This window comes from Rhinatrema bivittatum, chromosome 1 (genome assembly GCF_901001135.1).
Source record: "Rhinatrema bivittatum chromosome 1, aRhiBiv1.1, whole genome shotgun sequence".
Classification (NCBI taxonomy): Eukaryota; Metazoa; Chordata; class Amphibia; order Gymnophiona; family Rhinatrematidae; genus Rhinatrema; species Rhinatrema bivittatum.
The window spans coordinates 285970738-285982770 of NC_042615.1; the positions used below are offsets into that span (position 1 = coordinate 285970738).

The following is a 12033-nucleotide window of genomic DNA, read 5'->3' on the forward strand; positions in this document are numbered from 1 at the left end:
ACATCGGCCCCGCCCCTAGGCGCGCGTGCGGACCGCCCAGCCCCTTAAAGGGCTAGGGGCGGGTCCAAGCTCTGCGGTGCGTCCTGATTGAGCACAGTATATCAGGAAGTTCCTGCCTGCACTTCCTTGCCTTGGCAATCGGGTTGACACCGTGTGTGTACTAGTTTGCCTCAGTGTCTCATCGCTTGTTCCAGTCTTGTTCCAGCCTTGTTCCAGCGTCCTTCTGTTCCAGCGTCCTCCTGTTCCTGTGTTCCCTCAGGTAGTACCTCTTGGACTAACTCTCTGGTACTGACCTCTGCCTGTTCTTGACTACGCTGATTGCTGCCTGGATATTGACCTCTGCCTGCTCTTGACTACGCTGATCGCTGCCCAGATTCTGACCTTTGCCTGCCTCCTTGACCACGACTGATCTCTGGAACCTGACCCCTGCTTTGGTTTAATCTCGGACTGATCTTTGGAGCTTGACCCCTGCTATCACTGACCACGCCTCCTTGAGCCTGGCCCTGCTCCTAGCCTGGTTATCGCAGACACTGTTCTGGCCTTCCTTGATTTCCAAGCCTCCAGTCTTGACATCAACCATGCACCCTTGATCCTGGTGGGCACAACCCTATACTTCCTTTCCAGGAGACCCTGTGAGGCCCACCTAAGTCCAAGCAGCCTGGGTCCCCAAGGGCTCCACCTGGGGGGACCTCAGGCTTCCAGTGGTGAAGCTCCAGCTAGCCTATGTCTCCTCCTGTGCTCCGCCTTCTAGTGGCAGGTGTTTCCTGGGCCTGACCAGGACAAGGGTCCACCTGCAGGCGCAACAAAAGATCAGACTTACAAAACACCGATCACATTTACATATGGTTAAAGTGGGGGAACCTATAGTGCAACATTGTACTGACTATTCCCAACATTGTACTGACTATTCTTATGTTTGACCAGCTTCAGTGGACTATCATTGAACAAGTTAATAAGTCACCATGGGAGGGAGGATGATTTAACAGTCAGGTTAAATTACCATGAATAGTTTTGGATTTATTCACTCAACTGTATTTTCCTGGTGGGTATGAATGAAGAGCTGGATTGATCAACAGTACTGCAAGCTTGTATATTGACATTTTTCTCTTTCGGTGTTGTTGGATGGACAATTTTTGATTGTCCATTATGGAGAGTCTCCATACTATTGGAGATCGAGTTAGGCTTTTGATTGGCTTTCTATTTTTTTTAAATATTTATTTATTGGCATTTATAAATAAAAGCACACATTACAATACTTTGAAGTGATTCTTAAATGTAAATAACCAAAGAAATAGCATAAAGAAACAATATGTAATCAGAATATTTTGTTATCCATTATGAAATAAGAAAATTGGGAGGAAAGCAAAGAAAAAAGAGATTATAAAGTAAATTATAAAGAAAATGTTGCGTGTCCCGGCCTTGTTGGTGCAGCGACCGGGCCTGCTCACCTCTCGCTTCCCTCCACCAGCTCTGGTTCCTACCACTTGCCGTTGCTGCCAGCTCCCAACGTCCCCGACGCTCACCGTGGCCCTCTCAGGCTTCCTCCACGCTGCAGGCCTCTCAGCGGAGCTCCCCTAGGGGCTCTGCGTCTTCAACCTCCTCGGTCCCACCCCTAGGTGCACGCGCGTGGCCGACACTAGAACATGTAAAGGGCCAAGTGAGGGAAGCTTATCTCGGATGCCGCCCAATGACGTCACCTAAGGCTCCTACTTAAGGCGAGGCTCTGTTCCCAGAACCTCGCCTTGGCAATCCAGGTCGACACTTCAGTGTAGCTAGTTTGCTGTTCCTCGTTCCTGTGTTCTCCTGCTTCCTTGATCCAGTCTTATTCCAGCGTTCCTGTGTGTCTTGTTCCAGTACTCCTGTGTTCCTGTGTTCCTCTCTGTGTTCCAGTATCTCTTCTGATTCCTGCTCTACGTTCCTCCTCTTGTCTTACCTTCTCGGATTGATTTACGGTACTGACCTCTGCTTGCCTGACTAGTTTGACCACTGCCTGGAACTTCCCACTGCCTGCCTTCTGACCACATTTGACCGCTGCCTGGAACCAACCACTGCCTGCCTTCTGACCATGTTTGACTGCCACCTGGAACTGACCTTTGCTCATCTTGACTACATATGGACTGATGTTGGAACTGACCCATGCTTTGGCTGACCACACTCGGACGGACACCCTGGCTTTGACCCTTGCACTACATTCGGATACTCTGTTCACTCCTGTGACCACCAGAGCAACCTGCTCGGACACTGCCCATGGCCTACATCTGACTAGACCAGTGGGCGCTGCCTATTTCACCCGGAGGACTTTCACTTCCTGTCTCCTTCCAGAGGTCTCCGGTGATCCTGATCCTGGTCTATCCCATCCTTTCTTCACCAGCTGTGCACCTTTGCTCATGGTGGGCACACCTCTCCACCATCTCTCTGGGAGACCCTCGGAGGCCCACCTAAGTCCAGGTGGTATGGGTACCCAAGGGCTCAACCTGCGGAAATCCCGGATTGCTATTGGCGAAGCTCCAGCTAGCCTCTGTCTCCTTGTGTGCTCCGCCTCCTGGTGGCAGACGCTCTCTGGGTCCGACAAGAGGGCCGTACTAATCCTGCACCAGGCCAAGGGTCCACCTCCAGTGCAACAGAAAAGACGATAGCAATGGATAAGACTCCTGCTTAAAATACATACAAGCTATATAGATCAACTAGAGAACTGGCAAAGATGATACAACTTTCCTTGCATCAATAAAAGATCTAAGCCGTTCAGAAGAGAAGAAAATATGGCTAACTGAAAGATAAGTAACACAACATTTACAGGGGTAACAAAGAATAAAAATATCACCTATTCCTAGTACCTCCTGTCTCAAAAGAAGAAAACATTTTCTCCGCTCCTGAGTGATCCTCGAAAGGTTTGGGAAAATACGAAAAACTTGCCCATGAAAATTGGAGTTAAGATTGCGAAAATATAGACATTATCTTACTTAGATCCCCCTCAGTAACAAAGTAGGTTGGCATCTTGTAACCAGGGCAAGGTTGGCATGGCCCTCCGGTCAGACCCGGATGGCGCCTGCCACCAGAAGGCGGAGTACAGACAGAGATGGTCAACAGTGGGCCTCACAGGATCTCAGAAGAGACAGTTCAGAGGAGTGCCCACTACCACCAGGGTGCACAGTCATTGTTCAAGGAGGTAGGCCGGAGATCAAGGGAGGCCAGCAAGAAGAGTCCATATGGAAATCAGGGGTCGGTACCAAGAGATCAGTCCAGAATAGTTAACCAAAACAAGGTCGGGTTCCAGAAGGCAATCAGCGTAGTCAGGTCCCAGGCATAGGTCCGGGCAAGCGGCAGGCAAGGATGGTCGAGGAACAGGCAAAAGATCAGTACTGAGAAGACTGTCCGGGGGTACTACCTTAAGAACATAAGAACTTAAGAACATGCCATACTGGGTCAGACCAAGGGTCCATCAAGCCCAGCATCCTGTTTCCAACAGTGGCCATTCCAGGCCATAAGAACCTGGCAAGTACCCAAAAACCTTGGAAGGAGAGACGAGGGAACTGGAGACGTAGGAGACACTGGAGGTACTGGAACAGAAGGACACAAGGATGCTGGAACTGAAGGCACTTGGAACAGGAGACAGGAGTGACAACCTGATGAAGGATCGACCTGAGCGACTGTTCTTCTGGACCTGAGTCCCAGCTACCATGGAAGCGGACGCCGGACGGAACGGTAGTCCCAGGATGCAGTCAACCAGGACATGGGATCCGGAGCAAGCACTGGACAAGGAGCTGTAGAACAATCCAATTCCAAGGCAAAGACTGAATGGCAACTGAGCCCTTTTGTAGGGCTAGGAGGCAACTTCCTGGGAGGAGCTTGCGGAAGGAGTCCCCAGGACCACACCCTCACTGTCCCTTTAAATAGGGAAGAGAGCCGCAAGCCTGCCCCCTAGGAGGAGCTGTAGCAGGACCTTGGACAGCAGCCATGCTGCCGCTGTAGCAGGAGAGTGTGGGAAGCTGGAGAAGCAGACCCTGACGTCGTCGTTGGCATCAGCCACGTAGGAGGGGTCCGGGGGTAGCACCGCCGAACAGGTCCCAGCTTCAGCGGCCTCCAGGCTGAGTTGGAGAGGCGGCAAGATGGCAGCCAGGCCATGGGGATCCGCGGCAATGATGATTCCAGGCTGGCCATGGGAGCGGTGAAGATAGCGGCCTCTGGGCTGTGAGGGAAGTCAGGCTGCAGCCTTGCTGGGCTGTGGGGCGGTGGCGATGGAGGTAAGAGGCAGCTCATGGCTCCAGCCACGGGCCGCATTGCAACACAGATGACTCAATAAGTGAGTTACATTTAAAAAGGGAGAAGGAAAATTACTGGAGGAGGAAGGTAAGAAAAAAGCTTTGTTAATATAAGGAAGGGAGTCCAATGGAATTTTTAAAACATCCATAAAGTATCTCTGTAAGGTCATAATGGGGAGTTCCCCCATTACTTTAGGAAATTGCAAGAAGTGAAGATTCAACAACATGAAGAATTCTCCAGGAACTCAACCCTTCTGGAAATAGTGTTCTGTCTTGAACTAATTGAGCCTGAACAGTGGTCACCTTGAATAAATCTTGCTGAATTGAAGAAAGTTTAATTTCATGTCACCCAACTTAGTCTCATGCATACTAACTATAGGATCTAATTTTGCCACAAAAGAATCCAGCTTAGAAGCAGAAATAGCCAGAGCCTGGCCAACATGTGATATCAGCTCCCATAAAGAATCTAAAGTTACCTCTGCAGGCTTTTTAGAAAGAAATACTCTGATAATGGTAACAGGGAAGTACTGTTTTCAAAAGGTACAGCAAAGAAACTGCCCCCAGGTTTTCCAAGGAGACTTTTGAGGAAATCAATGCTGGAGTAGATCCTCTCTCTCCCAAAGATGAAACGCTGGATGCAAGACCTATGGCGTCCCTCTACCATACCGGCAATGGTCTACGTTTGACCCGTGCCATAGCGGCCATCAAAAAGGAATCACTTCCAGGAGCCTGCAGAGATGCTTGTGGGTGGGGGCTGAGGGAAACCTCTTCTCTCAGTGAGATCAGTGCTCCTCAATTAACTCTCACATCGGGACTTCCACCACCCAATCCAGGAGCAGAAGACGCAAACAAGGTGATAAGCTGCTGACTTTTGAGGTAAGAGGTCTCTGAGGTGAGACCTTTACCTTCCCTTTGTGTTTGGGAGCCAAGAGAACAACTGGAAAGAAAAGGAGCAATGGGAAAGGAGCAGCAGAAGTTGGCATCTCAGTCAAGCGGCCATCTTGCTTCCCCCTCTCTTGAAATACTGAATGTCGGCTTTCTATTTTTGGAAAAATTATTTGATAGGTTGTTTCCAAGTTTCATGGGCAGTTCAAAATGGTTGCATTTCAATTTTTGTTGTTTGAAGACTATAACGTAAGATCCTGATTGGAGTGGAAGTTTTGTAGCCATCACAAAAGTTTATTATTATTGTTCTCTGATGAAAGATTCTTTTCCGAAATGTGGCCACGTTGGATAGATTTGGATTATTGTGGTGAATAAAATCTGATGGGGAGATGAATACGCTGTAAATAACTGTTGACGCAGAGTATGAAATTGGTTTAGCATGGTGAACGTGGAGAAGAAATGTGGCTTAAGTATCATCTTTTTCATTTCTGTATGGAAATACTTCAAGGTTACAAAATATTTTAAATACATAAAAATAAAAAAAAATCTTGTGTTAAAAAAAGATTTTTCAAATGGATTGACTACCATAACAAAAAATGTCTTTTAGGTAGGTTGGGTGGCAGTTAATGATTAGAGTATTTGTCCACAGTAACCTGGATATAATACATTGTGTTGGACCATTTATGAAATTACCACCTTCCACCATTAATTATATTTTGAATTGACAGTCATCTATCCATAGTGTAATAAGATGTCATGTAATTAATAAAAATTGAATTACAGCATGAATTAGTAGTGATTAAATATGAAAATCAAATGGAGAAATGTACTGAAATAGTAGTGGGCACATAGTCTAACATTACCCAGAGGCAAGATACTTGTGATTTATTGGTAAAAGATAATATGATATTACATTGTAAACTGGAAAATTCAGAAAATGCATTGAAGTGTAGAAATTTATTACTAGTTAATATCCCTAAATTGCCTAATATTTCAGGTTCAGATTTGTTGAATAGTTATTTAAAAGAAACGGAAAGCCCGGAGGCAGTATACCACCATTGATTTTTGCATATTATTTGCCAGTTAAAAAAAGGGATAATTTTCAAACAAACTTAAACAGAAAGATTAGTATAGATTCTTCTTCTTCAGAGATGTCTTTGGAAATGTTGCCAGAGTCTATGGCTAAGGGTACTCTGTTAGTCACTCTGTTGTTAAAAGTCTGAATAATACTGGGTTTTAAAATAATTTTTGTCCTGGTGAGATAAGAAATGTATTGGTCAACTAATAAGAATCTACCCAGATGTTACTAGAGAGACTCAGGTTCGTCACTAAAAACTTATATTACTGCATTCTCAAACTTTAGCTGCAAGTGCTATGTTTTTTTAAAATTTACCCTTGCAATTGTAAAATTGTTAACCAGCATACAATCTATATTTTCTTTGAAACGGATCAACTGTCCTCTTTTTTGGGGAATTTATCTTGTACAAAAATGGAAATCCTGGCTCATTATCTTCCTTGGAAGACTAATCATATTGTATTTAATATTTGTTTCTTTTGTCTGGCATAATAGCTGCCATATCGCTCAAGGTTTGGGCCTCTTGGTTTCCTCCAGAGTGGATTTAATAATGGGAAGTCAATCTCTTGCTTTGCTTGTCCTCTCTTCCATTTCTCTCTGATATTTTATAAGTGCAAGAATTTCTTCATGATTGAAATGTTTATTTTTTACTTGTAAGATTTATGACTTCAAATAGAAAAAAAGTAAAAAAAAAAGAAAAAAAAAAAGAACATTGGTGGATTACACATACTTCCATGTGATGCAGTCTCTTAATTTGTATCCATGGTCTTAATTAAGTCATGTGAGAGGGGCTACTCCATGGTCTCAGCTTGTGAATCACTTTCACGAGTCTCTCTTCCCAACAGTTCAGGGTTTGCTCTCTCTTTCCTGAACCAGTTACCTAGGATCTTGATTAGGCTTACCTGATAGGGAAGGTGAGCCTGGCAGAAGCCATGTCCCACTCTGATCAGCATGGTCTCTGACTTCCTGCAGTTCACGTCATCTGATCCTCTCCTAAAGTACTCGTACACATTTCTTTGTCCTCATTTTCGCACAAGATGGTGACATTGTCTTTATAGAGCGAGCACTTCATTTGATGTCTTCCTTGGGTGTCTTGGACTGTGATCCTTTTAATTTCTGTGTGCATACTGATGTGCTCTATGAAAAACTCTATAAAACAAACATAAGAGGTGAGAGAGGGAAGCCTTTTTTACCCCTGACCTGATGGAAAAAGAGTCTGCTTTCTAGCTGTTAACTAATGCAGTGCTAAAAATGTCAGTATATATCAACATATGTCAGGATATACATGTACCTTTATGCATCTAGAACAATTCACCCTTCCTAAATCTGCAGAGCCCCTGTCCAGAAAGTCAAAGAAGATGTGCCTTTCATTAGTTCAGGTTCATAAGTACAGCTCAGATCTGGAAGTCCTTTATACACTAAATCATGTCCCTGATCAGAAGCAGGCTGAAGTTTCTTTTTCCTAGCTTTCTGACTAACAGAGGTATTGATGACATCATCAAAGTTCAGTGCTCTGGACAAATCTTTCAAGTGCTATAGTTGCATGGCTATTAATTTGATCATGGCCCGTGGTAGACTGCAAATAGTTTTTAACTGTTTTCAGTTTGGAAAATGATCCTTTTGCACTACAATTTTGTTGCTGCAGTACTTAAAAACTCATATTGCCATATCAATGTGACGTTTTTCTCCAGAATACGTTTACCTAGTGTAAGCAATGAGGTATTTTCATCATTCTTTGTCATTCCAGATGGGTAAGCCTGGAAATGAAGGTATTCTTCAACAAATGTTTCTTCCAAATTGATTGGGTAGTGGTTCAAGAAATTTTTTGATTTCTCTAAAATTTCTGACAGTTCCATGCTGCATATTTTAGGAAGAAAGGCAAACAGATCTACAAATGACTTATATGTTTTACTGCACCAAATCAATTCTGATATGAGGAAAAAGGTATTTATTTGAAAATTATCCCTTTCGGTCAATTCAATTTCATTGCCTTGCATTTATCAAAAAAATGATTTTCTTTTCTCTTTTCTGAACATATTCTGACAACCCAGAGAAATTCATTGCATTTTGTTCAAATTCATCAAACCTTTTGCTGTTGTGCATAGCAGATATAAATACAATCAATGAGGGGTAAGGTTCTACCACAATGCCAACATCGATGCTAATCGCATCAAATCTCTCCAATATTTTGTTCCAGAAAATACACATGAAAGCTATTTCAAGATTTTCTAATTGCTTTTGCAATCCTGAAGCTTCCCACCATCTACTAGCCTTTTCTGAAGAATCATTCTCAATTGTTTCTAAAACTTTAATGAATTTTTTTTTCCAGGAATCACTTAAACTTTTGCAAACATCTTCATGGGCTGACCATCATATTACTGACAAGCACTTCACAACTTTTTTAGGCTTGATATGAGAAAGAAGAATTTCCCATCGATATGTTGATGATTTAAAGAAGGTATAAATGTGCTGCAAAATACTAAAAAAAGCAGCAGCATTTTGGCAGCTGTCGGCAGCACAAGTTCCTGCAAGATGTAGTGAATGAGCTAAACATGGTACAAATACAGCAAGTTCATTCATTTATTTTATCATAACCTGAATGCTGGTGAATATTCCAGCCATATGTCTTAGGATTGTCCTCTACAATTAGTAGTAGCAATATTACATTCTTGTAATTTATTTAGGACAATATCAAATAACTCCTGAGATTTGTGGCCTAGACTTTCTTACAAACATAAAAAGCGTTCTACAGTGTTAAGTTTGCCGGTCCAGTCGCAATCATCCTTGCCTCCCAACGGCAGCTTTATATAAACCTCCCTTCTTTCTCCGTAGGGTTATGAGCCTCCTGGTTTGGGAACTACTTCTCTGCCTATTAACAAGGTCAATGGCTGCTTCAAGTTTAATTTCATTTACCTTGCTCTTGATACACACCCATTGACTGCATCAGATGCATGGAAAATGAGCAGTCTTTTCATCTTAAAGACCTTCAACAGGGGCATTATCCAGAAATGAGTGATTCCTTCCACAGGGAAGCTTCATATTATAAATTCTTCACTTGGGTTTTCCTTTCCCTGTTGATATTTGAGCCCTAAATAAAGCTTTTTGTATTTTACTGGCCAGTCAAAAATTGTGTAATCTTTTGTCTAAAGGTAATAATGGGCAAGAAAAATGCACTATGGCTGTCAGGATCCTGAGACAAATCAAAGAAACTGTAGTTTAACATTCATTTGCCATTTACGTAAAGCCAGGCTAAATATTTTAAATATTCTCACATTCAGCTGTCCAGTGTCAACATTGGATGAACAGGGACTAACTTTCTAGAAGCAGCTGTTCAAATCTGATAAAAGCCTTGAACAACCTGAGGAAAGGCGGCCTATAAACTCAGTTTCTTCTGCAGCACCTTTTATTTCGTGTTATAGCAGTGGGCAAGGCTTTCGTTCCAAATCAGGCAATGATGGTCAGCCTAATTTTATAGAAATAAGTAAATACAAACTAGCATGCTCGCAATCAGAAGCAATTATGACAGAACAAGAGGCATCCCATGTCTATTACAATTCTTCAGGCTTTATAGTGTTATGAAGGAGGAGTGGGTGAAGGAGGGATGAGAAGAGCCGTGGCCGGCTCTTCTCACCCCTCCTTTGCTGCGCAGACGACTTCCTCCCGCGGCGCGGCCGTTGCAATCAACCTCCAGCCCTTGCGTTGCGTCCCTGCCGCCGAGCCCTGTTCTAGCCAAAGATTCCCCTAGCGCGGGCATGCGCACCCTTCCCCGAGGCTTAAAGGGGCCGTGACATGCTAGGGCTGCCGGGCCTCTTCCGATGACGTAATTCCCTTGGGATCATATAAGGCAAGCTCTGGCAACCAGAGCTTGCCTTTGCAACTGGCTTCCTCCTTAGGTTGTCTGGGCTCCTGTTTCCGTTTCAAGTTTCTTGAATCTCTTCGTTTGTCCATTTTTGACCTCGGCCTGCCTGTGGCCTCGTCTGACTTCCGGAACCCGACCTCAGCCTGATTGACCACGCTTATCCTTCAGTCCTATTACAGCGCCCTGCTGTCTCAGCACCTGTCTGTTCCTGCGCAACCCCAGGTTGGACCTTTGAACTGTCTCTTGGTACTGACCCCGGCTTGTCTCTTGACCCACCTGTCTGTCGCCAGCCTCAAAGACCTCAGCCTATTCCAGACCTGCTCGCCTGTCTGCCACCTGCCTCTTGACCTCTGCTTGCCTCTGACTACGTCTCACCTCCGGTATCTGACCCTTGCCTCGTTGACCATTCCTCGGACTGACCTACGGACATTGACCTTTTGTCTGCCTGACTTTACCTCCGGATTCTGGCTCTGTTCCTCGCCTTGTAATCACCAACTCCGTTCTGGTTCTTCCAGCTCGAAATCGACCGCACTCCTTCTGTGTCTGTGGGCACACTGGACTTCCACTCTCCCAGGAGACCCTGCGAGGCCCACCTAAGTCCAAGCGGCCCAGGTCCCTACGAGCTCCTCCCGGGGGGACCTCGGGCTTCCAGTGGTGAGGCTTCCTAGCCTCTGTCTCCTTCCGTGCTCCACCTCCTGGGGGCAGTTATCTCCTGTTCCCTTTCAGGATGCTTTCCATCCTTGCCTCAGGACAAGGGTCCACCCCCGAGCACAACATTATAGTGCACATTTTGAGGCTGTTTAGCTAGATTTTAACTTATTCAGAAGAACTTTGCCATGTCTTTTTTAGACAATGTTCTCTAGTCAAGATGGAAGATCAAACTTTCCACCTGAGTTATTTATAAAAATGTTTCAATATGGTATAATATTTTATATCCTGCCTAGCAGGGCCATTGCAAGGATATTAGGTGCCCTAGGCAAACTTTTGTCTTTTTGTCAAAAGCGGCTCTGGCATAGTGTCCCGTCCCCCCCGCCCCCGTCCCACTCAGTGTCCACCTCTCACTCTCCTCTGACTCTCTGTCAAGTCCTGCATCTCCCTCCCTTTGCCTTCTGTTCACAGTGCCCAGCATCCTTTCTATCCACCTGTCCTGCATCTCTCCCCTTTTCTTCTTTCTCCCTTTCACTCCCTGCTCAGCATATCCCCATCTCGTTGCCCCTTTTTTGCAGTGCCCAGAATCCTCTCTTGTCTCTCTCTCTCTCCCATCTACCAGCCCAGAATTCTCTCTCTCCATCTCACCATTACCTGCTCAGCTCCTCTCTCTCCACATCTCCTGCATCCACCCAACTTCCTCTCTGTCTCCACACCCCACATCTGCCCAGCAGCCATTCCTTTCTCTCTTGTGCTGTTGGGCCTTAAAAGTGGGTAGACGACATCTGGAGCTTTCTGGGGTTTCGCTGCCCCCAATCCCCCAAATTTTGGCATCCTAAGGAACTGCCTAGCTCGTCTAATGGAAGAATGGCCCTGCTGCTTAGACCTCTTTTTTTATGAATCTGTCTGCATTGAATGCAACTAGTAATAACTGCTTGCAATATAATTTGTGGGTTTACTTTTGATAGCTGTGTACATTCATTTTCAAAAATGATGCTTTATTACTCATCAGGGTTGGTTTTTTTTTTCCAGAAAGCCTTTATCAGCATTCCAAATCTCTTGCAGCAGATTTGGCTTCACTGTGCACAACTCTAAATTTTCTAAAATTTGCAGTAGTAGGATATGGTAATCACATTTCTCTTGAAGTGCACTGCTTGATGTGATACTGCACATTGCTGTGGGAAGCCATAGTTTAGAACATGGTACAATATGGCAAGGGTAACCCCAAGCAATGCACCGTCCAATAAACTGAGAATTATTTTGTGCTCATTGTACTGATCAACTGCCAGAAAGATATTTGGATGGTA

General features: G+C 44.7%; 1 protein-coding gene across 2 annotated transcripts in view; it reads left to right on the top strand.

The window, feature by feature from the left end:
- EGF (epidermal growth factor) overlaps positions 1-12033 on the top strand; it is a 208156-nt gene that overhangs the window by 39479 nt on the left and 156644 nt on the right. The window lies entirely within an intron of this gene.